Genomic DNA, 27,174 nt, shown 5'->3' with positions numbered 1-27,174 from the left:
TCTGGTCCCCAAGCCTCAATTCTGCTCTACCTCCATAGTATATTGTCTGGGAAGTCCTAGGCCACTCACTTATCCCATCTGGGTGTCTGTTCCCTAACCTGTAAAATTAGAAATGCAGATATTTTAGTAGATGAGGGGTCAAGAGATGGGACCTAGGTTTTAATTCCATCTCCATCATTGTGTGATCTTGGATAAGCCTTCTAATTTGGGTGCTTCACCATCTGTAAAGTACAAACTAATAACATCTGCCCTTGCTACCTGGGCTGGAGAAATTGGGACGGCAGATGAGAGAGTGGCTTTGCAGGCTCTGGAAGTGGGAGAGAGTTAAAGAGAAGAGGGAGTCTTGGGGTCATCTGCTTCTTCCCTAGGGTTGGGGGAGCTAGGATATGGATGATGTAGGTCAGTCCCCAGCCTCTTCCCAGGGGTCCTCTTGGACTAGCCAGCCTGTATTAGAATCCGTTCAGCTGCCTTACTAGTAGATGCAGGACTACAATTGGAGGCATGAGGGAGACAGGTCGCTACTCTGCAGGAATAGGGACCTGCTGGCCGAGCAGCCCAGCCTTGGAGATAACTTGTGCGAAGCAGGGATGTGGAGTCAGACCCTGTGCTAACCCCTTCTCATGTAGGATCCGGCATACCACTGAATCAGCGTCCTGACGACCAGCCCTTTACAGGCATGGACCAATCAGATTGGATGTTGCTGGTATAACTGGAGTGGGATCCTGCTGAGTCAGGCTTTAACCCTTTAGCCATTAGGCTGTGGAAGGTCCAGAGGGGTCCTTGGAGGAGGGACCAGGGTTGGTGTACTTGGGGGCTCAAAGACTGGGGACTTGTGATCTGGCTGGGCTGTTGAGCAGTGGCTTCATATGAGCCCTGGAGTATGGTATATGAATGCATGCATGCTCCCAGATAAACATGAGGAAACTGAGATTGAGAGAGGTTAAGTGACTTTGCCAAGGCTATACAGCTAGTAACCTGGGATTTGAACCCAGGTCTGCTTAACTATAGAGTAAGGCAGGGATGCAGAGTTAATGATACCAATGAAGACTCTAGGGTTGGAAGGGGCCAGAGTCTTAGGGGTCATGGGGCTGCTTCAGTGGCCAAAGAGCTTGGCAAGGAGTCTTGGCGCATAAGACCACTGTGGGAGTTCCTGGAAGCTGGTGGCCAAGGGTGAGTCCAAGTATGTGTGGGTGTGTGTGCAGGGGGTAGGGGAGAGCACATGTATACAGTGTGTGTTTCAGTGTATGTGTGTAGGTTGTAGAGTGTAGCTTATGTCTCGAGTGTGTGTAAATGTGTGTATAAGCATAGGGGTTGTGTATGTGTATGGTGTAGAGTGGGTCTAGAGTTATGAGAATGTCTGAGTGGTGTGTGTGTGTGAGAGTGTGTGTGTAGAGTGGAGACTGGATATATATATATGGTGTAGAGTGGGTCTAGAGTTATGTGAATGTGTGTAAATGATGTGTGTGTGTGTGAGTGCAGGGTGGGGATTGTGTATGTGTATGGTGTAGAGTTGGTCTAGAGTTATGTGAATGTGTGTGTGTGTGTGTGTGTGTGTGTGTGTGTGTGTGTAGAGTGCTTTCCCAAAGGCCCTGCTCTGCCAGCAGCCCACTCATCCATCATTATAATGGAAGCCCATTCCATTCCCTCTGAGCCTCGCCAAAAAATTAGAGTGAAGGAGAGCCATAAAGAACGTTCATGCCCCGGGAGGATCAGGCAGCGTTTTACAGTCTGAATGGCCCATTGTGATGATTTGGGTGACAGTGGGACCTGCGTTGCCACCAAAACTCTTAATGGATCCTTCGGAGCCGTTATATTCTGAATAACAGATTGTTTACAGTTTCTTAGGGCTAGGTAGGGTTTTTTTTTTAAGTATATATTTCTTGTTTTTAAAGCAGAATGGAAGGAAGAAGGAGGAAGAGGGGGAGCTGGGGAATAAGCAGTTGAGAGAGTTCAGGCATAACTGAGTGAATTCTGAAGCTCTCAGTCAGGAGAAAGAGGATGCTGAGTAATTTTTAGTTTTTTGCAGTTATGAGAGAAGTGCCGAGTAGGTAAACAGGAGTCACATGGCGGCCGTTTAGACCTTTGAGCCCAGATAGGAATTTTCTGGTCTGTTAGCGTTTCCTTCTGGAATCAAGATTCACTTAGTGCACTGACATGTTGCTGATATTGAAGTGTGTATGTGTGTGTAGATCTCAAGTAATTATAACGATTTCATGCCTCACCTTCATGTAACGTCTTCATATAAAGTTTGGTACTTGGGTAATCCCCAAACTCCTAATAGCAGCCCTGTAAATTGAGGGTTGTAGATTTATGCTGTAAGTGTGGGTGTAGGTTGTGGTTGTAGGTTATAGGTATGGGTATAGTTTGTAAGTATAATTTGTAGTTAGAGGTTATAGATGTAGGTTGTAGATTATACCTTGTAGGCATAGGTTGCTCAAGTGAATTGTAGGTATAGGTTACAGGTTGTAGTTGTAGGTTGTAGATTGTAGGTACAGGCTGTAAGTATAGGTTATTGGTTGTAGATGTAGGTTGTAAGTTACAGGTGTAGCTCACAGGCAGATGTTATAGATTGGAGGTGTAGGTTGTAGGCTATAATAGGTGAGAAATAGAACAAAGGGCTTTTCATTTCTTAAAGTCACGTGCGTTTGGGAGCAGACACACCTGAAGCTAGAATACAGATCCTTTGATGCCGAGATTCCTGATCTTTCTGGGTATATGTTGTTTTTTGAGAAATGAGATGTGTTTCAAAGGCAGTATATGTATTTTGCTATTATAAATACACATAAACATAGTTAGAGGAAGGACCTTGTCTCTGGTTGGTTCCCTTTTGGTGTATTTCCTTCAAGCCTCTTTACTTTGTATGGATTTTCAAATTATTTCCATTTCCTTAGCTGTGACTGTGCTCCTTAGCCAGTTTTGTATGCGCCCTCCCACTTTCCCAACTATAATAGATCTGTCCTCCCATAAGGCTGGAACCATTTTTGATGGCTGCATGTATTCCAGTGTGGCCGTACCACCATTTCTTAGCCTTTCTCTGGAGTTGGGTATTTAGGGTGTTTGTACTGTTTGGATGTCTAAGTAAAAAAACAGCTCAAGCAATCATCTTTGAGCTGAGTTCTCTTGAAGATGGTTTCCTGGGGCACAATGGGGCTGGGGATCTGTCACACCCAGGAGAAACTGGGGAAGGGCTGGTAAGTCCCTGGTGGGAAGCTTGGCCTGGGGTTACATGGCTGCCTGGCTCAAGTGTGCCCTTGGCAGGAGCTGCCTTCCCCAAGGCCAGTGCTGGGCAGTGTAGTGGGCCAGCCCTGGGGTGGATAGAGTGAGAGAGAGAAGGGTTCTTTCTTCTTTAAGGCAGAAATAGGATCTCCAGGCACAGAGCTAGGGAAAATGAATGCCTCTTGGAGATTTGGTTTTACAGAGATGGTCGAGGTGGGTGCCCAGTGGCAAGAGCAGCCACACACTTGTGACCCTTCCATCCACATTCACCCCTCTGGTATTTCTACCCTCAGTTGTCAACAAGTAACAGGCAGTTCTCCCCACAACCAAAGCCCAAGCAGGGAATAGTCCTTCTTCCTATGTCAGGGTTGGGGAAAACCCTACTTGGTGCTCATCAGAGGGATTTCAAGGGAGGTGTTTTCAGGGTTCAGTAAAGTGAAAGATCTGGGAAGAAATACACTGACCTCAGTTACTCCCCAGAGAAGGTGATGGCACCCCACTCCAGTACTCTTGTCTGGAAAATCCCAGGTAGGCTGCAGTCCATGGGGTTGCAAAGAGTCGGGCACGACTAAGCGACTTCCCTTTCACTTTTCACTTTTATGCATTGGAGAAAGAAATGGCAACCCACTCCAGTGTTCTTGCCTGGAGAATCCTAAGGACGGGGGAGCCTGGTGGGCTGCTGTCTATGGGGTCACACAGAGTCGGACACGACTGAAGTGACTTAGCAGCAGCAGCAGCTGTTATTCCTACCCAGTGGAAGCTTACTTTGTGTAGGGGACATTTGTCTTTCCCGTTGCTGGTCAGCCCCTCATCGGCTGCTGGCCTCTTGCCCTCCTCACTTGATCAGATGGTCCAGAGAGCCCACTGGCCTGCAGGGACAATTTGCCCCTTTTGACATCATGGGGAGGCTCAGAGGTATCTCGATGGAGACAAATGATGAGTTAGCACATGCCTGCTTGGGGGATCCTTCTGCAGTTGACATATTGTATGACGCCCGGCAGGGTTTGCATCATGCTGTAAGGCGCGGCAAGCCTCTCCTGTCTCCCAGCACCAGTTCAGTGCATGAGTGAGTGAAAGTCACTCAGTCGTGTCCAACTCTTTGTGACCCCATGGACTGTAGCCCATCAGGCTCCTCTGTCCGTGGAATTCTTCCGGCAAGAATACAGGAATAGGTTGCTGTTTTCTTCTTGAAATTCAGTGCATTCCCCCACCAACTGCTTTTTGTAGGCGATTATTTCTGGTGCATATTGACTTGTTACTGGAAACTGTTTGAGAGGGATAATGAGCTGGGTAGTTTTCCTCTTCATTTTTCTTTGTTATTGTTGTCAAATTCATATGGGTAACTGGGCTCTCCACTTACACTTCATTGATCCCTGAATTTAGGGGATGGTTCTGTAATTGACAATTACCTCCACCCATTGTGGCAGAGAGAAGAGCTAAACCTAGGGATGCTGACTGCTGGAAGCTGTACCATTCCAAGACCGAGGTTCTTGCCTGAGACAGGGGCACTTCTGCCCGGACCTGGCTTGACACAGCCAAATTGTCTGGCTCTGGTTTTCTTTTGCTGTCCTACCAGCGATCAGACCAGATGATACTGAGCGCTGGCCCACCCAGTGCTTACATTTTCCAGGCTGGGATGGAAGCCCTTTTCTTTGGTGGCTTAGTGTGTGAAGACTCGGGCACTTCTTCATTCACAGACGACACTGTCAACCCTGAGTAGTCTTGCCATTGTTTTTCCCAAGAGGCCTGATAGACGTGTGCTGAGTCACACACGGGCTCAGCCAGAGTCCCTGGTGACCAAGCTGTGCATTTTCAGGAAGGCTGGCAGGGCTGGTGGCACAGCTTTGAGACTGGGACAGCCTGAATCTAGTGATGCCCGGATGGGGAATCAACCGTGACCTTGCAGGGTGGGTGAGGGGCCGCCCATGCTGCCCTCCACCCCAGTGCTCTTGGCTGTCAGTTAGGCTTATGCAGAGCTGAATTACTCTTGTTTCAGATTATCATGGAAAATCTTGCTGTCAAGTACTTAGGGCAGGATTAGGTAGAATAGGTGATAAAGGTCATCAGCATTATTTACAACCTCTTGACTTTTTATTCACCCCTGTAGGCTGTGGATGAGCTGGATGCTTACAAGAGTGGCATTAATGAATCAGGCACACCCGAGTTTGGAGCCCAGCAATGGTGCTTTGGGCTGTATCCCGCTAAATATGAGCCTCCCTGTGCATCTGTTTACCTTCTGTCAGTGGTAGAAAACAGCGTTGATCTAAGAAGTTTGCTGGTGAAGACAGAGTGAGTGAAAGCTGAGTTTTGCAGCGTCCCCACACCCGTGGGATGCTTTTAGGTGGGACCCAGACAAATTTCTTATTATAGTTGTGTATTTGAATACGTTGGTGAAAAAATAGAACTGGCAGATCAGAACTTGTGATTTCACAGATACTATTGCTCAGGACAATGCTAATTTTACAAAAAGTGAGACAATTTAAAGTTGAGTTCAGGAAAAACGAGCAGTGAATTTTTGTGCATGGCAGGGAGACAGGAATTGGTAAGGTGGATGAGTTGAACAGAATTTTGGGTACTACCCAGCTCTGTTATATTCAAAATCTCATGGAGAGTACATGGTGGGAACAGAATCTGTGTATCTTTGCTTTCTTGTGTTTTCCTGGGGCAGGGAGATGTAGGGTGCTGGTGTGAGACACTCATAAAAATTGCCGGTAGCTCAGCTTTGTGTGTCGTCATCCTAAATAAGGACCAGGTGGCCACTTTTCCAAATCTTTCCAGGGCAGGTGTTAGTCATTATGAAATTAGAGCCTTAGATCTAGAAGAGGTCTTGGAGACAGTCTACTCCATTTTATAGTAGACTTTAGTGATTAAAAAATTATTTAACCAAAAAAGGACTCAGAGAAATGTACTTACTCAAAGACAGACAAATAATTAGTGGAATGGCTGAGACAAACCCATTAAGTGTTTCCCTTGAAGACCTTTCTTTCCTCTGTGCTGCTTCATTGTTTGAAGTGTGTTCTTAGAACAAGACCCACCTAGACTTAGCTGTGTGTGGATGAAAAATGTTGCCTGCCTACCAGCAACGAAGAAACAAAGGATGCTGCGATCATCAGCTGCTACCATTGCCCCAAGGGTGAACCTCAGGGAACTCAGGATTGGAAAGAACAGGATACTGGTCCGAGATTGCTAAGTGAGAGTTGAAAGTGTTAGTTGCTCAGTCCTGTGTGACTCTTCGTGACCCTATGGACTGTAGCCCACAAGGCTCCTCTATCCATGGGATTTCCTAGGCAAGAATACTGGAGTGGGTTGCCATTTCCTTCTCCAGGGGATCTTCCCAAACCAGGAATCGAACTTGGTTCTCCTGCATTGCAGGCAGATTCTTTACCCACTGAACCACCAGGGAAGCCCATAGATAGCTAAGGTGCATATCAAAGGAATGATTTCAATGAATCCAGACTCTTGCATTTTCCCATACATAGAAATAGTGCTAAATTCAGTAACTTGAGATGTCTGGTTTCCTTTAATAGCAATTTTTTGATGTTCTGACTACTTGGTCATTGTTGCAAAAACCCCTATGTAGCCTGACTCCTTCCTTACCTCTTTGGAGCAGTCCCCCTGAACTATCTGAGAGGCGCCTCCTGGGTTTGAGTGCCCAGAGTCCTCTGAATAAAACACAGTGCTTAACTTTTAGGTGGCACATGTTTTTTTCAGTGAACATGTATAAGTCCAGGACCGTGAGATCTTACTCTTCAGCACAGCCTATGTTTCTCCTTGTGGTGAGAGGATTGGAGATCCAACTGTGTAGACCCTACAGGAAGAAGAGGAAATGCATTTTAAAATTGTAAGTGCTGGCTTTTTGTGCCTGCAGTGTTTCAGGCTAGCTGTGTGACCTGGGGGTGCCACTGACCTCCCAGGGCTGCGTTTCCTCCTCTAGAAGAGGGTCTGGCCTGTGCAGCTTGAATGACGCAGAGTGTGGGACGGCCTCCTGCCCAGCTCCCTCAGTCAATGTTTGTGTGGATATGCTGTGTTTTATTGGCCTTTTCCTCTGTTGTGGACTTTCGGATTGTTGCCACCTTTGACTATTGTGAAGCGTGCAGCTATAAATGTTTGTGTACACGTTTTTATTTGAACACCTGTTTTTAGTACTTCTGGATATATGCCTAGGAATGAAATTGCTGGGTCACAGTGGTAATTCTGTCTTTAATGTATCAAGGAAACGGCAGGATTCTTGAGGGTACGTTTTGGCCCCATCCTCTGCTCAGGGCCGTGCCCTGCCCATACAAACTCTGAGAGATGGTTTGAACAATGACTGCGTGCCAGGCAGGGTTTTGCATCCTCACTAGTCACCCTCAGGAGGTGGGCGCTGCTCCTGTCCCCAGTTTTCAGATATGAAACTGAAGACTTTCAGATGTGAAACTGAAGACTCAGAGTCATACAGCTTGTGAGTAGTGGATCTGGGTTTTGAGCCCAGATGGCCCATCTGCAGAGCCCAGTCTTGCCCTGAAATACCACTTGATACCTGAGGATGAGAGTGTGCACAGACAGGGCCACAGGCTGACCCCGGGTGGGGGGCTCCTGATGTGTGGTGGGAGGCTATCTGTGCAGCATGATGCCCACAGGAGCCCCTGGGTTTGAAGGCTCTCTCTCTGGGCCCACTCAGCTGTACCCTTGATTTTTCCACTTTGTCTTCTCGCCACCCACCTTGCTGCCAGCCTCACCACCACCTTTCCTTTTAGTATTGGGTTAGCTAAAAAGTTCCTCTGGGTTTTTTCCCTAAGATCCTACATAAAAACCCGAATGAACTTTAGGGCCAACCTAAATAAATGAAAATGGTTTGTGACCTCTTCTAGAAATAATACCATAGAAAGCCCCTGCCCTATGGTTCAATAGAGGTGGGGTTGGGAAGGGGAGAGAGAAAGTGCTCCTTCAGCAGATCTGAGGGGAACCCAGGGGACCACTCAGCCTGGGGGTTTTCATGGTTCCTCCAGGGCTGCCACAGAGGTGACCCTGAGTTGGGCTTGGGCTCTGGTGTCTGAGCTCCCCCGCTCCCCAGGCTGCATGGCAGTCCACAGAGCAGTGTGCTTCATCGGCTGTTGCATTAGCAGCACTTACAGAGGATACCCCACGCTGGGCTTGTTTTGGAACCCATGATATTCCCCTCACTGAAGCTGAAGGTGAGGGACCCTGAGGAAGGGATGGCCTGGCTGGGGAGAGGGGGGAAAGCCCTCCTGAGAAATGAAGAGTGAGCCCCAAACCAGTTTGCTGTGTGGGAGATGGCCCAGATTATGGTTTACAATGCAAATTGGGAGCGTGCCAGGGCCATATTAATACTGCATGAGGCAGTAAGGGGACCGCAGGCTTGAAACTGGAGCTCTGGCCTAGAATGGAACTGAACAGTGGGCCTTGTCTTAAAGGGACATGACGTGCTCCCAGAAGTATGTGCTGCATTATTTCCCTCTAATGCTGTTTACTATATTTGCACACAATGCCCCCGAAGGGTTTAAAAAGGAAATGGCAGTGTAAGCCGGGAGGTGTTTTTTTATTGCGCTTGGTAGCACCAGTTAATGCTCATGAACTTAATTATTGTTTCTTCTGTTACCGTGGTGAGAAGTTGGGGAGCGGGGAGGGGGGGAGAGAGTGTGAGAGAGAGAGGAGGAAACCTATATGCCTACGTCTGTCCTCTCCCTAATATTTTGCTGAAATCTATCTTAGCCAGTAAGCTGATTGAGAAATCTGGGACTCTTTTAGAGGTAAAACAAAAATGAATAGTACTTTGAAAGCTCAAAACCACCGATACAGCGTAGAATCATCTGTTCAAAGTGCCAGTTTTGACTCTTCTGCTCTTATAATTGAGGTCATGGCTGTTCTCCATTGTGTCCACGGACGAGGGCATGTCAGAGCGCTGTTTCTTGTTGGAATATTTGGACCACTCACATTTTTCTAGAAACCAAGCAATTACACAGTACAAATGTCTGGATGCTGTTGGCTTATGAGGAAGAAAAGGAAGTGTCAGGGATTTACTTGAGAGTGTAATCTCCATCCAAATGGTGTTCTAGAGTGTTTTCCTAGACACTAAAGGGAGATTCAGCTCTATATAGTGTAGCTTTGGTGTTAACGTTTGCTTCAGAATGCATCTATTCTTTTCAAATTAGTTAGGTCACTTTTGGCTGCAGGTAATGGGAAACACTAACTTTATTTATTTATTTTTATTTTATTTAACTTTACAATATTGTATTGGTTTTGCCATATATCAAAATGAATCTGCCACAGGTATACATGTGTTCCCCATCCTGAACCCTCCTCCCTCCTCCCTCCCCGTACCATCCCTCTGGGTCATCCCAGTGCACCAGCCCCAAGCATCCAGTATCATGCATCGTACCTGGACTGGCGACTCGTTTCATATATGATATTATACATATTTCAATGCCATTCTCCCACCAACTTTCATGTGCTTAAGGAAATGTATCGCCCATAAGTAGAACAGAGGTGGCTGGGGTGGAGGTGGGGGCCCTCCAGCGTGGCTGGCTCTGTGGCCAAGTGATGTTTGAGGTCCTGACTCCTTCTGTGTCTTTGCTCTGCTGTCTTTAGTGACAGTTTCATCCTAGATCTGGTTCCTCTCATGGCTGCAAAATGGCTGCAGGAGTTCCGGGTTCATATCTGGATTTAGCAATGTTCAGGGGTGGGGACCGTCCCTTCTGGTGAGGCTTTCTAAAGAGAGGAAACCTTTCCTGGAAGCCCCTCCCTCATGTTCTCTGTCTGTCTCATGGACCAGAAGTAGGCCGGTTGCTTGCCCCTGAGTCAGTCAGCGGGAGTGGAATGGGGGTGCCCTTTGGTATTGATTATGTGGGACCTAGCAGCTGGGGAGGGAATGGGCTCAGCTTGCTTGAGGCCTCAGGGACAATGTGAGGAAGCAGTGGGAACCTGACGAGACAGGGCCATGCTAAAAAAGCAGGCGGGGGTGATGTGTGGCTGTCTCTTGCATCCATAAGTAGTGAAAGACAGGTCCCAGTTACCTGAATGCATGGGGCATCGTGGAATGCTGGAACTCAGGAGGGGAGTAGAGACAACCTGCCCCAATCCTTTCATTTTATAGATAAGGAAACTGAGCCCCAAGGATTGGGGCAACTTGCCCAAAGCCACCGAATCCAGTGTGAGAATCAGGCTCCAACTGTGTGGGCATCGTGCGCTGGTGGGGTATTCTGGCTGATGTTACACAGTTTGTGGAAAAGCACCAAAACCCAGGGTGGGAGAGTAGTTGGCAGGCCTTCTGGAAACTATTTGTGGGGCCTGCCATTTTCATTCAGTGAATGTATCGATCCACCATTGAGCCTCTAACTCTGCATTCTCTGGGTGTTATAAGGAAAAGTATAGTGTCCACAAGAGAAGTTTAACTCATCAAGGCATAGTCAAAGCTGATGTGTGATCTCTTCTGGAGACAGTTCTTATTTTCCATATTCTTTTTTTTAATATTTATGTTTGGGTGTGCAGGGTCTTAGTTGAGGCATACAGGATCTTTAATTGTGGCATGTGAACGCTCAGTTGCAGCATGTGGAACCTAGTTCCCCAACCAGGGATCAAACCTGGGGCCCCTGCATTGGGAGTGCGGAGTCTTAGCCACTGGGCCACCAGGAAAGTCCCCCTATTCTTACTTCTTGATTCCAAGGACTTGCAGCTGATTCTGGAACACAATAAAGTGAAAGATGCTCAGTCGTGTCTGACTCTTTGCAACCCCATGGACTGTACAGTCCATGGCATTCTCCAGGCCTGAATGCTGGAGTGGGTAGCCCTTACCTACTCCAGGGGATCGTCCCAACCCAGGGATCGAACCCAGGTCTCCCACATTGCAGGTGGATTCTTTTAGCAACTGAGCCTCAAGGAATGCCCAAGAATACTGGAGTGGGTAGCCTATCCCTTCTCCAGCGGATCTTCCTGACCCAGGAATCGAACTGGGGTCTCCTGCATTGCAAGTGGATTCTTTAACAACTGAGCTATCGGGAAACACAATAAGCACTCCATAAACGCATGTCCAGTTGCATCAATTAAAGCTACACAAGGTCTAGGAAATGTTGATTTTCTTATTTTAACCTGCACAAGATGGTGATAAAAGTAAGTCGTGATAGTGATTCTCTGGACAAGATTGTCCAAAGGAAAATATTAAACCACCTGCCTGCCTGAGAATGAACCCGTGTGGTCTCATTGGGGACTGTGGCCTTGATTAGGTACAAACTTGGCATCAGGCCTTGACGCGGGTGCAGCTCGCCGGTCCTGAGAAAGCCTGGAGCTCGTATCCCGGAAAGTCATCCACGATTGCCCCTGACCCCAGTGTCTAGAGGAAGTGTGTCCTCCTCTTGCCTCCTATATAACCCCCAGGGCACTCCTCAAACCCTTCCTTCTCTCATTGTCAAGGAGGTTCTAGCTGTCTATTGTGGTCTGATGCCAGTTGCAGAAAATGTGGGTGGGGAGTAGCTGGCAGACAGCTAGCTCAGTCCCTGGGTGCCACCCTAAACAAAGCAAAAAAGCAACCCACAGCTGCCTCAGTGTGCCTGGCTTTTTCATTTTCTCCCCTAGTTACCAGGGCTCTAAATTGTTCAGTACTCAGAGCATCACCACCCTCCTGCCCCGCTCACCGTGTCAAGGTTTCTAAAATCAGGCTCTGGTTTCTGTGCCATCTTGAGAGTGTCAGAAACTCCAAAATACTTGAAGGTTCCCAGAGGAGAAAGAAGTAGCCCTCTTATTATTCTGATAGAGTGTCTTTTGCACCGTCTTGACTTTCTCAGCATTTGGATTCTTGAGCCCAGTTGGTCTGCGAGGGGAGAGTGAGTTCCATCAGCGCTTGTCCTCTCGTTGTCCGATGGAAAGTTCTCTGCATCTGTTTTATTACTCAGGCATTCCACATTCCCTTCTGGCATCTCACGTGGTGCTGCTGCTCGCCTTTGTGGGCACCCGTCTTACTTTATAGGTGGTAACAGCTGAGCTCTCTATAGAGTGAATTTTTATAAAACAAATCCAATTCTCACGTTGACTTCAGTTGGATAGTGAAGGTTAATTTCACCAGGGGAAATGTGGTTTAATCATTCCTTTTTTTTTTTTTTTACTGTGTTAGTTGAACTGTAACATGATGCTTGAAAAGCAACCATAAATAACATAAAGTCCAGACATCTAAGCAAATGGACCACACCCATGTAATCAGGAAAACAGAACATCTTCAGAATTTCTTGAAATAAATACTTGAGATACAAGGCATGTGTGTGTTCTCTCTGGAGCATTTTTGCATTCTAGAATCCACCCCTCTGATAACCGTCATGTCAAGCCTGCCCATCATCAGACTGTGGGAATTTTTCTCCCATGCAGGGGTTACCTGGCTTGCATTTCCCATGTCCCAGCTACTGTCTTTGTCTTTTTTGCATGCATATTCATATACCCACCTTTTAAGGAAAACCCAGCATATGAAAAGCCATATTTACAAATGAGATCAACTGCAGGCAATCTTACATAATACCAATGTTACTTTATTTTTTTACTGTTCAAATGGGTGAACTCCTCTCTTGGATTTATAAAATGACTTACCTTGGGAACCTATAACTATTTATTCAGTACTGACTATGCTCCAGTCATTTTGACAGATACTGTGTGTTTATCTGAGATGTGAGTGCAGTGGAGACATGATCCAAGGTCAAGTAAGACATGGCTGTACTTCTCAAGGATGTGCCAGTCCAGAGGGAGACAAAATGTGCCTGCCCTTGAACTTGCTACCTAAGTGAGATATCAGAGAAGAGTTGTGAGACGGGAGAGGGAAAAACTGCTCCCGTCTGAGGGTGCTTCAGGAGAGCTTGTAAAGGAGGGGACATGTTACTCTGCCACTTGTGAGACCGTTAGGTGGAGTTTCGGGGTGGGGGTCTCCATCCTTTATGTGTCAGCACGGAGAGAGTTCCGTGAGAGGCAAAGTGATAGATAAGAAGTGATTTATTAGAACAGAACACTTGTGAGGCTTACATACAGGCGGGTGAGAGGGTGCTGTGCCTTGAGAACTTAGTGGGCTGCCGTTTTATAATCACAGGAAAAGTAGGGAGGGGGAAAAGACCACTTTCTCATTCTTGAGTAGATGTCATGTTTCCGTCATCAGCTTCTCCTCTAGGTTGGGCAGACAAGTTTTTGTTCCTGCACGATCAAGCCAGGACTGTAAAAAAATATTTTGTCTCTGTACAATAAGCACTTCCATAAATTATTATTTTTTATATGCGCAGAGAACATGTCCTGCTGCTGCTGCTGCTAAGTTGCTTCAGTCATGTCCGACTCTGTGCGACCCCAGAGACAGCAGCCCACCAGGCTCCCCCGTCCCTGGGATTCTCCAGGCAAGAACACTGGAGTGGGTTGCCATTTCCTTCTCCAATGCATGAAAGTGAAAAATGAAAGTGAAGTCACTCAGTCGTGTCCGACTCTTAGCCACCCCATGGACTGCAGCCTACCAGGTTCCTCCGTCCATGGGATTTTCCAGGCAAGAGTACTGGAGTGGGGTACCATTGCCTTCTCCAGAGGGTATGTCCTAGGGATCATTAACTTACTGAGTGCGCTGGGCAGGATGTGGGTCTCTTGCCACCATTGTTTTATTGTCTGGGGGCATGTCACGTGTTTCTGTGGCATGGTTTTGTGGTTAAGCAAACATGCTTTCCTGAGTAATCATTAATTTACAGGGATCTCCCATATTTTTTCTACTGACAATCCTTTGGTGGAATTAACTATTTAATCCCTTACGTTGTCCTTTTTACTCTGTCCCCATCATTTGGAGACGTGACTCTGATGGAACTCATGCTTGCATTTTGATGTGAACAACACGGAAAGGAGTCTTACTATGTTTTGAGGGTAGGTTCTGCTATTTAATGTGTGAAGCTGAATCAAAAGGAAGATGGAGGTTTGTTACAGGAAATTAGGGCTCTCTACCTTAGCAGTTCTGTAAGTTCAAAATGTGATACAGTGGGTTTACCTAAATAATTGGTTGTCCTAAGAACCATTCTGGTGCAGTTGGCAGCGTGGCAAAGTTTGAACCTTTGGAGATTGCCCTCCGAGGGTAGAGGCCAGAAGCAGACCCTAAACTGGGCTCCTCAAACTCTGCTTCCTACAAATCCTGCTTTCCTGGGGGCTTCCTCAAGCCCTGCTCCTGGGCAGCTGTAAGGCGTGGGTGAGAGGCTGTTGCTAAGAAAACTATCTCAGCGTCCTCTGACGTGTGTGTCTAAATTAGCATCTTTAAATACAATTCCCAACAGTTACTTAGTTTTGAAACTACTGGGGATTTGGGGGGAGGTGAGGGGTGTTGAGGGGGAGGAGAGGCATGAAAAGGCAAACATATTGGGGGTATTTTTGTAAAAAGTTAAAGGAAAGAATGTCAGCCGGGGGAAGTTCAAGTGTCAGTCGTGGTTGTAGAACCCTTCTGTAGGATCAAAAAGTTCCCCTACTTTGTCCCAAGACACCAGAGGCAGCCCCGAGGAGCCAGTTGGAAGTGGCTTATGGGAACATATGGGAAGCCCTGAGTCCTCTTAGGGTCCCCAGAAGTCAGTGTATTGAGTTAGGATTTGGGATGGGCATATCTGACTGATAACCACCTCTAAGGCAAGAGTGTTCAGGTGTTTGGGAATCTGGATGTGGTACTGGGGTGGGTGAGTATCATCACTCCCAGTGGGCTGAGCAGAGAATGGGAATCTAATAATGGGAATGATGATGCTTACAATAGATACCGACAATGCTCACATTTACTGGGTGCCTCCTGTGTATCAGTGACTAAAGCTAAGAGCTTATGTTTTAACTTGTCTTACCCTTATAGCTGCTCTCAGAATTGATTCTCTCATACTTTTGGTTTAAAAATGGGAACTGAGGCAGGGAGAGGTTGAGTAACTTGTCCCAAGTCAGCCTAGCAGTGAGTGGCTGAACTGGGGTTGGAACCTGGCTTCCCAGCACTAGGGTGCCTGCCGCTAACCTTGAACTTTGCTGTCACCAGGAATGAGGCTCCAGGATGGAAACTGAGGAAACCAGCTGAGAGCAAGGATGTGGAAGGGGAAGACAGGGGATAGGGCTCAGAGATTTACTGAGTAGAGGATGGTGTCTCCTGTGACTTTTTAAAGGTTGCTTTTGGATGAGAGTGACAAAAAGGTGTCAGTCTATCCTGGGCATTATCAACCTCTAGAATCCTGTCCACAAAGAACATGCCAATAAAGAAAACTTGGAAGGTAAATTTAAAAATCTAATAAAGTGTTTTAATAGGGAGGAGAGAAGAGGGTGGGAACCATACTCTTGGTATGTAACTTTTATATTGTTTTGCTTCTTTATGTAAATATAATACCTATTAAAAACATCAAATTAAATAAAAATACAGTGAAACAGAAAAAAAACCATGCCAAACTATGATACACCTCACGGCCTTTGCATGTCCTGTTCTCTGTGGCTAGAATTATTGGTTCTGCCTGCTTTTTGTATGCTGGCTCCTTCTCATCGTCATGTCTTAGCTTAAAACCACTGGGATAGAGAAGTCTTCTAACCATCCAGCAATGCTCATTCAATGAATATATGTTGTGTGTCATGCTCATTATTCTAGGGACATGGCATGTACTAACGAACAGACACAAATCAGTGTCCTTGAGGAGCTTCATCTATTGAGAAACAGAAAATACATAATAAATACACCATATAACAAATGTTGCAGTGAGCTTTTGTTGGAGAAGGCAATGGCACCCACTCCAGTACTCTTGCCCGGAAAATCCCATGGATGGAGGAGCCTGGTGGGCTGTAGTCCATGGGGTCGCTAAGAGTCGGACACGACTGAGCGACTTCCCTTTCACTTTTCACTTTCATGCATTGGAGAAGGAAATGGCAACCCACTCCAGTGTTCTTGCCTGGAGAATCCCAGGGACGGGGGAGCCTGGTGGGCTGCCGTCTCTGGGGTCGCACAGAGTCGGACACAACTGACGTGACTCAGCAGCAGCAGTGCTTTTGTTACTCACGTCAGTGCCCCTTTGGCTCTTTCAAAGCCCTTATCATGATCTGTAATTATTTTTTTGTTTACTTGGTCCTTGTGGGCTAACGTCCCTTGGTGAGCTCAGTAGCTGCGGCTCCTAGGCGGCAAAGCACAGGCTTGATGGCTGTGGCGCATGGCCTTTGTTGCTCCATGGCATGTGAGATCTTCCCGGATCGGGGATCGAACCCGTTTCTTACATTAGCAGGCGGATTCTTCACCACTGAGCCACCAAGGAAGCCCAGCCTATCTCTTTAAAATGGAGATGGTGGTGCCTGTTGCTCTTAGTCAAGGATAGGAGGGAGGGTGTGGGAACAGACTTGTGGTGAGCTGGCTCCCAGGAGCAGAGGAGTGTATGGTGTGGGATGCCCAGGGGCCTCCTCTGGGGCGAGTGCTGCACGAAAGCCACGCTGAGGGACAGTGGAGGACATGCCCTCTTCATCTCCATCCCTGGGTGGCATGGGGACCAAAGAGATCACATCATTGTGCTTGAGATGGTATTACACTCATATTAAGTCATGATAATATCTTATGATAGGAGCTAATGTTGAGGGAGTTCTGCTCTGCTGTTAGATGCCATGCCAAGCCCTCTGTGTGCATCCTTTCGCTGAGTCCTCACTGACTCTGTGTGATGTGGGAATCTGCCAGATGAAGGGACTTGCCCAAGGTCACATAGCTGGTAGAGCTGGGAACCCGCCAGCTCCTGACCTCACACTATCCAGCCCCTCGAACAAGTCCCTTTTCTTATTTCTAGTGTCACTAAGCAGAAGACACTTACATTGTCAGAAGACCCCTAGCTTGAACTATAGGAAAAAATAATTCTCATTCTGTGTTTCACCAAGGCAGGTTGTAGCTGTTGAGATACTCGCAGAATTACTTGGCTTTGTAAGCACTCATGGTATTTATTGTTCCTGGTTTTACTAATAAAAGCCACAATAACTCAGTAACTCAGTCTTTGGGTCAGAGAGGCAGCAGGCAGGGTGACCTTGGTTGGGATGTTAATACGCTTTTTTAATTGGAGTATAATTGCTTTACAATGTTATGTTAGTTTCTGTTGTATGATGAAGTGAATCAGCCATACATATATATCTTGGACCTTCCCTGCTTCACAGCCCGTTCTTCTAGGTCATCACAGAACACTGAGCCTTAATACTTTTTTGCATTCTCCTCCCTGTTATCCAGGCTAAAGAAATGAGAACCAGCACCCATAAATAATCATAAAACAGAAACAATTTATTATCTGCTCCCTGGGGTGTTGACTGACAAACAGGAACTAAGCCCTTTACGAGGCTGACCTTCCAGTATGACTGGCGTCTCTGGGGAGCTTTAGCAAGTACAGGGTGGGAGTTAATCCTTGCTTTGCAAGTTGGGGGTGGAGAAGCAGTTTGTGCTCTGGCCTCTCTTCTCGGGTACAGATGGTGTGTGGATCTCCTCCGCAGCCAAGGTGGAGCTGGTGCTGTTTTTCCCTTCCCTAAAGCGTCTTGGGTGATGGAGCAAGTTGTCTTAATCCCCCCTGAGCATTTTGCTGGCTGTGCGGCTGCATGGAAAATCTCAGTGGGCTGATCCAGGCCAGGCCCCGGCCAGCGAGTCTTCGAGCTCTGCGGGGCTGACGTGGCGTGCAGCTTGAAGGGAATGGAAAGGTCACATAGGCCCGGGACGAGGGAGCGAACGGAGCCAGTGGCATTGTCCGGTAACGTTATATGGAAGATGAAATTGTAGCGTGGAGTCGTGAGATGCCGGGCGGGGCAAAGAGACCTCAGCATTTTCCATGATTAACTTTCTAATAGTAACTGTGTGTACGGCCGGTGCTTAGCAACCAGGAGATGATCTCCGTGGAGAGCGCATTAATACAAGTGCACGTGGCTTCCCACCATGGTTGGGTTTTCCCCATTTTGCTTCTATTACTGTCTTGGGGAGCCACTCCTAGTTCAGACCCCCAACCTGCTGTCCCTGATGGCAACGTGGGGAGGCAGCCGAACCTGTCTCCTGTCCTAATGGGTCCTCTCCCTCCATCTGGAAGCCCCAAGCCTTAGGTGACCACAGAGCTCCCTCAGCAATAAAGCAGAAAGAAACGGGTGCTGAGTGAGGTTATGCGGAAGTGAACGCAGAGTCGGGTCTGCGCCCCCAGTCTCCCTTCCGGTCCTGGGTTCTGGAAAGCAGCCTCTTGCATTTTTCCTCCTGTCTGCAGCCCCTTCCACGTAGGCATTGTGTCTTGGCCTTCTGGAAGGGACCCGTGAGCCCCAGTCCAGCCAAAAGACCAGCAGGTCGCCGCCCTTCTGAGCCTGGCAGTTTCCAGAGTCTGCAAAGTTTATTAGCTATGCATTGGTAGTAACGTGCCCATACCCTGCTCGAGTGCCTCTGTTGCTTCCTGAAAGCTCCAGAGATCCAGATCTCTGTGTGGTGCAAAATCACTAGGAGCCTGGGCTCCTTCTGGTGGGTGCTGGTGACCCCACACCCACAGAGCCGGAAGACACCCATGCTTAGCATTAGCCTGTGTTTCAGAGGGGCTGACTTGATTGCCCGGTTGCTGCTGTGTAATTGCCTTCTGGATGTTTAATAAAGGAGGCCTGGGTTCTGGTTACATTAGCTCCTTCCCATACAGCATGATATAGATCTGGAACAGGAAAGGGAGGGAGGGATTCTTCCTGAGGACCCAGGGGAGAACCCTTTTCATCCCACTGTGTCTCTCCAGCTGCAGTTTGCACCAGGGGGAGGAAGCACCGACACCTCCACCCACCAACACACCTTGCCTGCGTTCACACTCATGTGCACACCCACACACGCTTGCCTGCTCCTCTTCCCCCTCATCTTACAGACACCCTCTGCTACTCCACTCCCTTGTGCCCAAACATTTCCGCTTCCCAAACTTGCACACTTGCTCACACACTGCAGTTCCCCAAACATGCCTCCTTGCTGGACCCTGTCCCCCTCAGTCCACCTGTACACACTCAGATCCTCACCCTGCACCCCATCCCCTCACATGGGCGCCCCACTGTATCCTCTTGCACTCACACGGAAGGGGTTCCTGACCTGCTTTGTGGCATCTGAGTCACAGAAATGTGATGAGACCTGAGAGATGGAAAGTTCTGCAGGTGTCCTGCTCACTGATAGCGGAGGAGGAGGAAGAAGAGGCAAGAGTTCTGGCTGCTTCTCAGGGTCTCTGAGGCCTCGGCTTCGTGCAGTGCTTTTTGAGAGGATCTTGCATTCATTTAGACATTTACTGTGCCCCTCTGTGTGGCAGGCACTGTCCTAGGCGCTGGGGAAACTGCACAGAACAAAGCAGACACAGGCCCTCTGCTCGGGGATTTGCTTCCTAGGGGGCAGCCAGACCATTAATAGGATCTTTAAGTAAACAGGATAAGTCAGGTGGTGACAGGTGCAAATGGACAAGTAAAAGAGGGAAAGGGGAAAAGTAGTGATGAGGAAGTGCTGATTTACACAGGGCAGTGAGAAAAGCGCTTTGGCAGGTTGAATTTTGAGCAGATAGATGCTAAGGATGAGTGCTGGGGGAAGGAGGGATTGTGAAGGGGACTGGGAAGGGCTGGAACTCAGAAAACCTTTGCTCCTTGAAGCTTTGCATGCTTCAGTTCTATACGGGGCTGCTTCTGTGTTCTGAGCTCTCCATGATGACCGGATGGAAAGACCCAGCCCTTCCTTGGATCAGCTCCTGGCTAGTCATGTGGCCAGTGGGATGCAGGAATAGTGTGCATGCCCAAGAGAGACGTTCCCCAGGCTGGTGGACACAGGGCTGGCGGCAGGGCACTGAAGAGGGGGCAGCTCTTTGGAGGAGCTGATACTTTACAGAATCTCCAGGAAGGAGAGGGGCTAGCCTTGAATGAGAGGAAAGAAGAGGGAAGACATTGCAGGCAGAGGGGTGACCCACAAAGATTTGGGAAATGCCACCCGTGCAATGTCTGGTGGAGGCTTCCTAGCAGTTGGGGGCTCCAGGAGTGCTGTTTACTCTTGCCTTCCTGCTCTGTTTGTGCTGGGCAAACAAGGGGATGAGACAGGTGTAAAATCCTTCACGGGGCAAGCAAGCTGACACTGTTGTGGGACAAGCCCTGGGGCTCCCTGCCCCCCTCCCAGCGCCCGACTGGGAGTGCCTGACCCACGCTGCTCCCCATCCCTGCTGGTCATTGTCCTGGTTCCCTCCTCAACGTGGTGGGAGCCAGATTTCCTGTCTCATCGGTCTGATCTCACCTTCTGGCCAGTGCTGCTGTTAGAGAGGCAGGCCGGGAAGGCTTTCCTGGGGAGAAGCAGAGGAAGATGCAGACCTGTGGATGTACCCCCCTCTCGCTCTCAGCGAGGACAGGATGGTGGTCTGCTAGGGTTACCATTTTATGGGTTATTTCTCTTTTTGCATTAACTACCTAGGTTTGCAAACAGTTTCTCAGATTAAAAACCCAGGTCATTCTACCTTTCCTTGAGTAAAGATGGAAGATGGACACTCAGGGGCCTGTGTTCTTGTGGCGATGATTGGGGGAGAGCAGCCAGGGCTCCTCCCACCCAGAGCCCCCTTCTTGCCTCAGCAGCCTGGTTCCCAGGGGCACATGGGCAAGCTTGCACCCCTTTTTTTGCATTAAGGAAACAAAGACAGGATTGTACTTTTGCAAGGTCTCAGGGATTGAGCCCTCAGACTTTTCTGGGTCATTTTCATTTCTCAACTAGAAGTCAGTAGGAGGGAGCCCCTCCCACTTGTTTTGACCTGGATGTGATTAGATATCAGTAATAATGGGAAGAAGCAGGAGTGGGCAGGGCTCTAGACTGCACTGTTGAAAGACATAAGCCAAATCTCCCAATGTCTGTAAAAACGGTGTCTAGATGTGGGTCAAGAGGTGAAGGTCAGAGGTCCTTCTCAAAGCTCCAGCAGAGAGAGTTCACAGGTACAGAGGTTGGGGACAGCTAGGGCCACCCTGCCTCTTCTCTTACTCCCTCTAGCTGTCTTCTCCTTGCAGTCCATTCGCCAAGCCAGTTTCCCAGTGCATCTCTCTAGGAAGGAATAAGACCGTATTGATATGGTCAGGGTCTAACCAGATGGTCACCCCCTGCCCCGAGCATGGGGTTCCCTTTGGCTTCTTGGATTCTCATGTCATTTCCAGTAAGTGGGACGCCTAGGAGTGGGTTGGGAGGAGCCACTGCATTGGGAACTGGGCTCTTGAGTCTATACTGCCATGAGGAGTCATATTCTGTTCTCTGTGCTCTGGTCCTTGCTCTGAGAAGGAGACTGAACTCTCAGTGCCTGGGCAAGCTGCTGTGGCATGACCACTTGTGGATGGGGTGTCAGATGACCACCTGGGGAGTGTGCCAGCGGGGCAGCCAGGACCTGGAGTGATCGGCTTCCTCCTTGCCAGTGCTTTCCAAGGTCTAGTGTTGGCCTGTGGTTTTGGGTGAGGCCTGGCCTAACTCTGAGGGCGGGCCAGTGTGTCTTTGGGTACAGAAGTCTCATCAGGTGGCACTGCCAGGCCCTCCACAGTTTGAACGAGGCCTGGTGCAAGGGCAGTGGGGGGAACCACACACTGCCCGCTGCTGATATTAGCGGGGAGGCTCCAGGCACGGGTGCCAGGCAGGCAAATTGATTTTTCAGCCTGCGGAACTTCTAAAGATAGGCTCGGGTGGTGCTCTGCTGGCACCGGGAGTGATGGGCCATCTGTGAATCACAGACCCACCCGCTGTGGGAGTGCAGGCCCCAGGCAGGCAGCAGTGAGACAGGCCCAGATGCAGGAAGGAGGGCTAATGTGATGAGGGTGAGTCAGCCTGGCTGCCAGGCCAGGGTCCCCTCCCGGGCGGCCCCAAGGAGGGGCTCTGCTGCCTGGCTCCGGGAGGACTGTGGCTATCTGTAATTTATGTGGTTCCTTTGACTGGGTGGAGCAGATAAAGCCTGACTAGAATAAATGAATAATTGTCAGTGTGATCTGTGCTTCTGTGGCTCACAAGCCTCATATATTTAAGAAAATGGGTTGCTTGGTTTATTTCTTAAATCACCATTTAATGTCCCTCCGCATTCCCACTCTGAATCCTCCATCCTCCCCTTCCTTTTCCATGCCGTTTTTCTTTGAGTTACTTGGTTGGCTCTTTGGGGTGCTTGTGACACTCACATTTACGTAGCACTTTACAGTTTGCAAAGCACTCTCATGCACCACCTATTTTCTGCGTTCCTTCCAGGCTCTGAACAAGTGCTGGGGAGGCAGCCCTGAACAGACAAAGGTGCTTACTCTCAGGAGGTGGGGCTAAGCCACTGCTCAGAACATCTAGGGAGACAACAGCATGAAGTGATACCATTTTCTTTAGGATGAGTAAGAAAGGCTCCGAGGAGGAGACAGGACCCAACCAGGTGGAAATTTGAGGGAAAATTCTTTTGGGTAGGGGGATCAGAGAGTGCAAAGGCCCTAAGGTAGGAATAAGCTGGCTTGTTTCAGAAACCACTAAGAAGCCACCCCAAATGGAATTTAAGGCATGAGAGAGGGGAGAGAGGAGGAGGCTGGCAGTGGCTGTTTTCTTGTAGGGCTTTGCAGGCAATGGTGCAGAGTCTGGCTTTCCTGCTCAATGTGATGGGGCGTTATTGGAAGGGTTTAAGTAGCTATGCATGTGATCTGATGAACATTTTTAAAAGCTTCCTGTTGCGGTAGTGAGGCCGGGACACAAGGGCAGGAGGAGAAGCAGAGAGCCTATTAGGAGGTTCCTGCACTTATCTTGCTAAGCTAATGGCATGACCATGGATTGGACTCTAAGGCTCATTTTTGATAACTCATCTCCATCCTTCCAGCAGCCCTAATAGGGAGAGAGAGGAAAACAGAGGTTCAGAGAGTACCCATGACTTGTCCCATGGCCACTAAGCAGCAGGGCTAAAAGTTGCCGCCAGAACCCCCAGGTAAAGGCTTCCACTCTCTCCTCTTCTCAGTTGTAGTGTCTCAGGGGACCTCCCACCTCTCTCTTGCACAGTGTGATACTGGGTCCTGAGCAGGAGTGGGGAGGGTCCCTGTGGCCACTGTAGTATTATCGCTGTCATAACAAACACCACTGACTGGGGTGGCTGTTAGTTTGGAAACCAGCCACTGTACATGGAGGGTAAGGAGAGGTGGAAGAAAGAGAGAGCACCCCATGATGATAGGTGGCAGATTATATAAGCAAGGGAACTTACCAACCAGACTTGCCTTGGGTACATCTCTGCGCCCACCCACTGGAATCTTAAAGTTTCTATGGAGGCCTTAACGGGGTTCAGGCACATACTCCGTCCAGATGGTCTCAGCAACACTTTGCTCTCTCAAGGCTGTGTCCTTGGAGCAGCTCTCACCATGGGCATGGTGCAGAATGTTCATTCTAAGGACAGAGGAGGAAATGAGGAGCCTCTGGTTGCCCGGGTCCAGCTCACGGGTCAACCAGCAGTCGTGTCCTCTCTGTGACCTCTTCAACAGTGGCTCACACAACCCAAGTTGATGTTTCCACTGTTCTGGAGGCTTGAAGTCTGCTATCAGGGTGTCGGCAGGGTGGGTTCTGCCTCAGCCTCTCTCCTTGGGTTGCAGATGGCTGCCTTCTCCCGTGTCCCCACGTGGCATTCCCTCTGTGCAGGTCTGTGTCCTCATCTCCTCTTCCAAGGCCACCAGTCATAGTGGGTCAGGGCCCACTGTAATGATCTCATTTTAACTTGATTACCTCTTTAAAGGCCCTGTCTCGGTATATAGTCGTGTTCTGAGGTCCTGGGGCTGAGGACTTCAATGTGTTGATTTTGGAAAGACACAATTCAATCCTTAACAGCCCCTGTCCTTAGAGAGTCAGCTTTGTGGGCAGCGTGAGGTTTACACGAGATGCTGCTCTCCCTTGACACTCTCGGTTTGTCTCTAGATAATGATCAGCCAGTACTAAGATATTTGCAAGTGTTCACATACAGGTGTCCGGTCCAGTGCCACAAGGCTGGGAGGGGAGATGGGGTCCCCAGAGACAGCAAGTGCCTTGAGATTGTGCAACGTGGAGGCTGGGAGTGAGTGTAAACAATGGCATCTCGCACAGCCACCAGACGGCACACGGACGATGAGCTGTTCGCCAGGTCAGGTGGTCAAAGAACAAAGTTACCAGAAAGAATATCCAGTATTTATTGAGCACCTACTTACTAAGTGCCAGGTATGCTCCCAGTCACCCTGCAGTCTGTGTCAGTATTGTTATCATCCCCATTTTAGAGATGAAGAAGCTGCACCTTGGAAAGTTTTACTAACTTGTCCGTGCTCCTTTGGCCAGGCAGTGGTGGGAATGGGGATTTGTGCACATGCTGTTTTCTGATCCCGAAGACTGTTTATTAAACATCTATGAAATGCTTCCTTTAAGAACTTGTCCCTGAAGAGAATGGATGTTTCAAGTTTTGAAGTAGATTTGATTTCTTTGCAGAGAGTAGACAGTTTCATCTATGTCTGCTGTTTAACTTGTATATGAGGCTTTTTTTTTTTTTTTTTAACCTGTCAGTGTTTCTCAAAATGGGGTCCCTGGAGGAGCAGATCAGCATCAGTTGAGAATGTATTAGAAATGCAAATTCTCAGACCTGACCCTGGGTCTGCTGAGTCAGAATCTGAGGCTGGAATCTATCCAGCCCTCTGTGTTTCAACAAATCCTCCAAGTGAGTCTTATGCTTTCTCAGTTTGGAGACCACCAGTCCACATTGATCCCAACATACTAGCCGGAGTTTGCTTTTGGAAATCCAAGGCTGGATGTTTCAGGTGGAAGGAGGACCAGAGCATCATCTTCCAAAGTTAGTTCTATGTGATGTTAGCGGATGTTAGGCCAGATGTCTGTAGTCACTATGTTTGAGAACCGTGGGTTTCCTTATTGCAGACCTTTAACTGTTGACTGGGCTTCCCAGGCAGCTCAGTGGTAAAGAATCCGTCTGCCAGTGCAGGAGATGCAGGTTTGATTCCTGGATTGGGAAGATCCTCTGGAGAAGGAAATGGCAACCCACTCTAGTATTCTTGCCTGGGAAATCCCATGGACAGAGGGGCCTGGTGGGCTATGGTCCATGGGGTCACAAAAGAGTCAGACATGACTTAGTGACTAAACAACAACAAAACTGTTGATTGCTCTTTTGCTCTTTTTGGAGATACTAATGTTTATGTTCCCCACACTTATTTCACTGTGGAATCCTTTTTGTGCAAGCAAATCCCAGGACTGATGTTTGTTAAACATTGCACTCCCTGGAGGCTTCTGGGGGAGCTATAAGTGTTTGAATTGAAATCTTCACACTGATGAGTTTCCATCAGTCAATTAAGTGGTGTTTACTCGTAGGTATGCTGTGTTCCTTTCTGCGGTAGAAGCTACGAATGATTCCAGAAATGAAGGGGGATCATTTTTTTTTTTTTATCAAACACCTCCTCTGTGGCAGGCAGAGTGCAAGGCCCTACAGCCTTAAGGCATTGACCCCATCCGTCTCAGTTACCTAATGAGGAAAATGAAGCACAGAGAGGTGTAATTGCTTGTCTGATAGCTGGTAGGTAGTGAAGTTGGGATTTCACTCCAAGACTGTGTGGACCCCAAATCGTATCCCTTTCTTTATCTGTATGACCTCATGAAGCTCGCAGAGGGTGAAGGCAGGAGCCACTTTCAGAGCAGAAAACCAGAACCTCAAGTGATGGCTGTGAGTTGACGCTGTGAAGGAGGAGGCTGGAGGAGGCTTTGAGCCCTGCAGCATTGATAATAGATGGGGTGGGCAGCATTTGATGAGCCATTCTTCAGCACAGTTTAAAAAAAAACAGCATTAATTATTTTTCTGTCTTAAATATAACACATGCTCCTGGTAGAAAACTCTGAAAATACAAAAAAACCATAAAAATGCATTCCCAATTAAGATGACTTTTCTTTAAAAAAAAAAATTAAAAACCGTGAGTTGAGGATGTAGAGAAATTGGAAACTCTGTGCATTGCTGGTGGGAATGGAAAGTGGTGCAGCTGCGGTGGCGGTTGCTTAAAAAATGAAGCATAAAATGACCATATGATCCCGCAATTCCACTATTTGGTGTATACCCCAAAGAAATGCAGACCAAGACTGAAACAGATAACTTGTATGCCTATGTTCACAGCAGCTTTATTCACCATAGCTGAAAAGTGGAAGTGTCTGTTGATAGAAGAATGGATTAACAAAATATTAGCTTTAAAAGAAAAAGGTTTTGACACATGCTGTAACATGGATGAACCTTGAAGATATGATGCCAGGTATAATAAGCCAGTTACAAAAGCACTGACATTTGTGTGATTCTACTTATATGAAATATCTAGAGTTTTCACATTCATAGAGAGAAGAGGTAGAAAGGTAGTTGACTGGAGTGAGGATGGGGTGGGGAAGAATTAATAGAGTTGTTTAATGGGTCCAGCTTGTCAGTCGGGGAAGATGAAAAAGTTCTTGAGATGGTTAGTGCTGGTGTTGGCACAACAGTGTGGATATACTTAATGCCAGAAGACTGTCCGCTTAAAGATCTTTAAAATGGTACATTTTATGGTATTTGTATTTGATCACAATTTTTAAAGCATAAAGATGAAAGGAACTATTATATCCCAGAGGCGATTGCTGCTAATATTTGGATGTGTTTCATATCAGTCTTTTCTCTATGAATTTAGACGCATAGAGAGATCCTTTCCCATCTCATTGATAGTTCTTTGAAAATATGCTTTTAAGTGATGCATATTCATTTTTCAAGTAGATGCATGGCAATCTACTTGAACAGATGGCTAACCTGTGTAACCGTCTCCCTATGGTTGGTCCTGAGTTAGCTTCAGTTTTTCTCTGTTTTAGGCTACGCCAAGGTCTGTATGTGTCCATTTTTATTCACATCACGCACTGTCTCCTTAGGACTGACTCCTAGAAGTGGAATGGTGCATGTTTTTAAGATTCCCTGTTCATGTTGCCGGGTTGCTTTCCAGAAGGATCGTGCTGCTTTCACGCGGGCTCACCCACAGGGTGTGAGGAGGAGTGTTTTTTCCCATTCG

General features: G+C 47.9%; 1 protein-coding gene and 1 non-coding gene across 18 annotated transcripts in view; one reads left to right on the top strand and one right to left on the bottom strand.

Annotated features, from left to right (window-relative positions):
* The window catches only part of KCNMA1 (potassium calcium-activated channel subfamily M alpha 1), a 777,298-nt gene that overhangs the window by 94,579 nt on the left and 655,545 nt on the right, over positions 1-27,174 (top strand).
* Positions 7,965-8,023, bottom strand: MIR2285CL (microRNA mir-2285cl). Its single transcript, NR_162350.1, has one exon. It is a non-coding gene; the product is annotated as a microRNA mir-2285cl (primary transcript).

The sequence above is a fragment of the Bos taurus genome, chromosome 28, assembly GCF_002263795.3.
Source record: "Bos taurus isolate L1 Dominette 01449 registration number 42190680 breed Hereford chromosome 28, ARS-UCD2.0, whole genome shotgun sequence".
In the NCBI taxonomy this organism is placed as follows: Eukaryota; Metazoa; Chordata; class Mammalia; order Artiodactyla; family Bovidae; genus Bos; species Bos taurus.
Note: the sequence above shows the minus strand (reverse complement) of the source record. Positions and strands in the feature narration are given on the sequence as shown.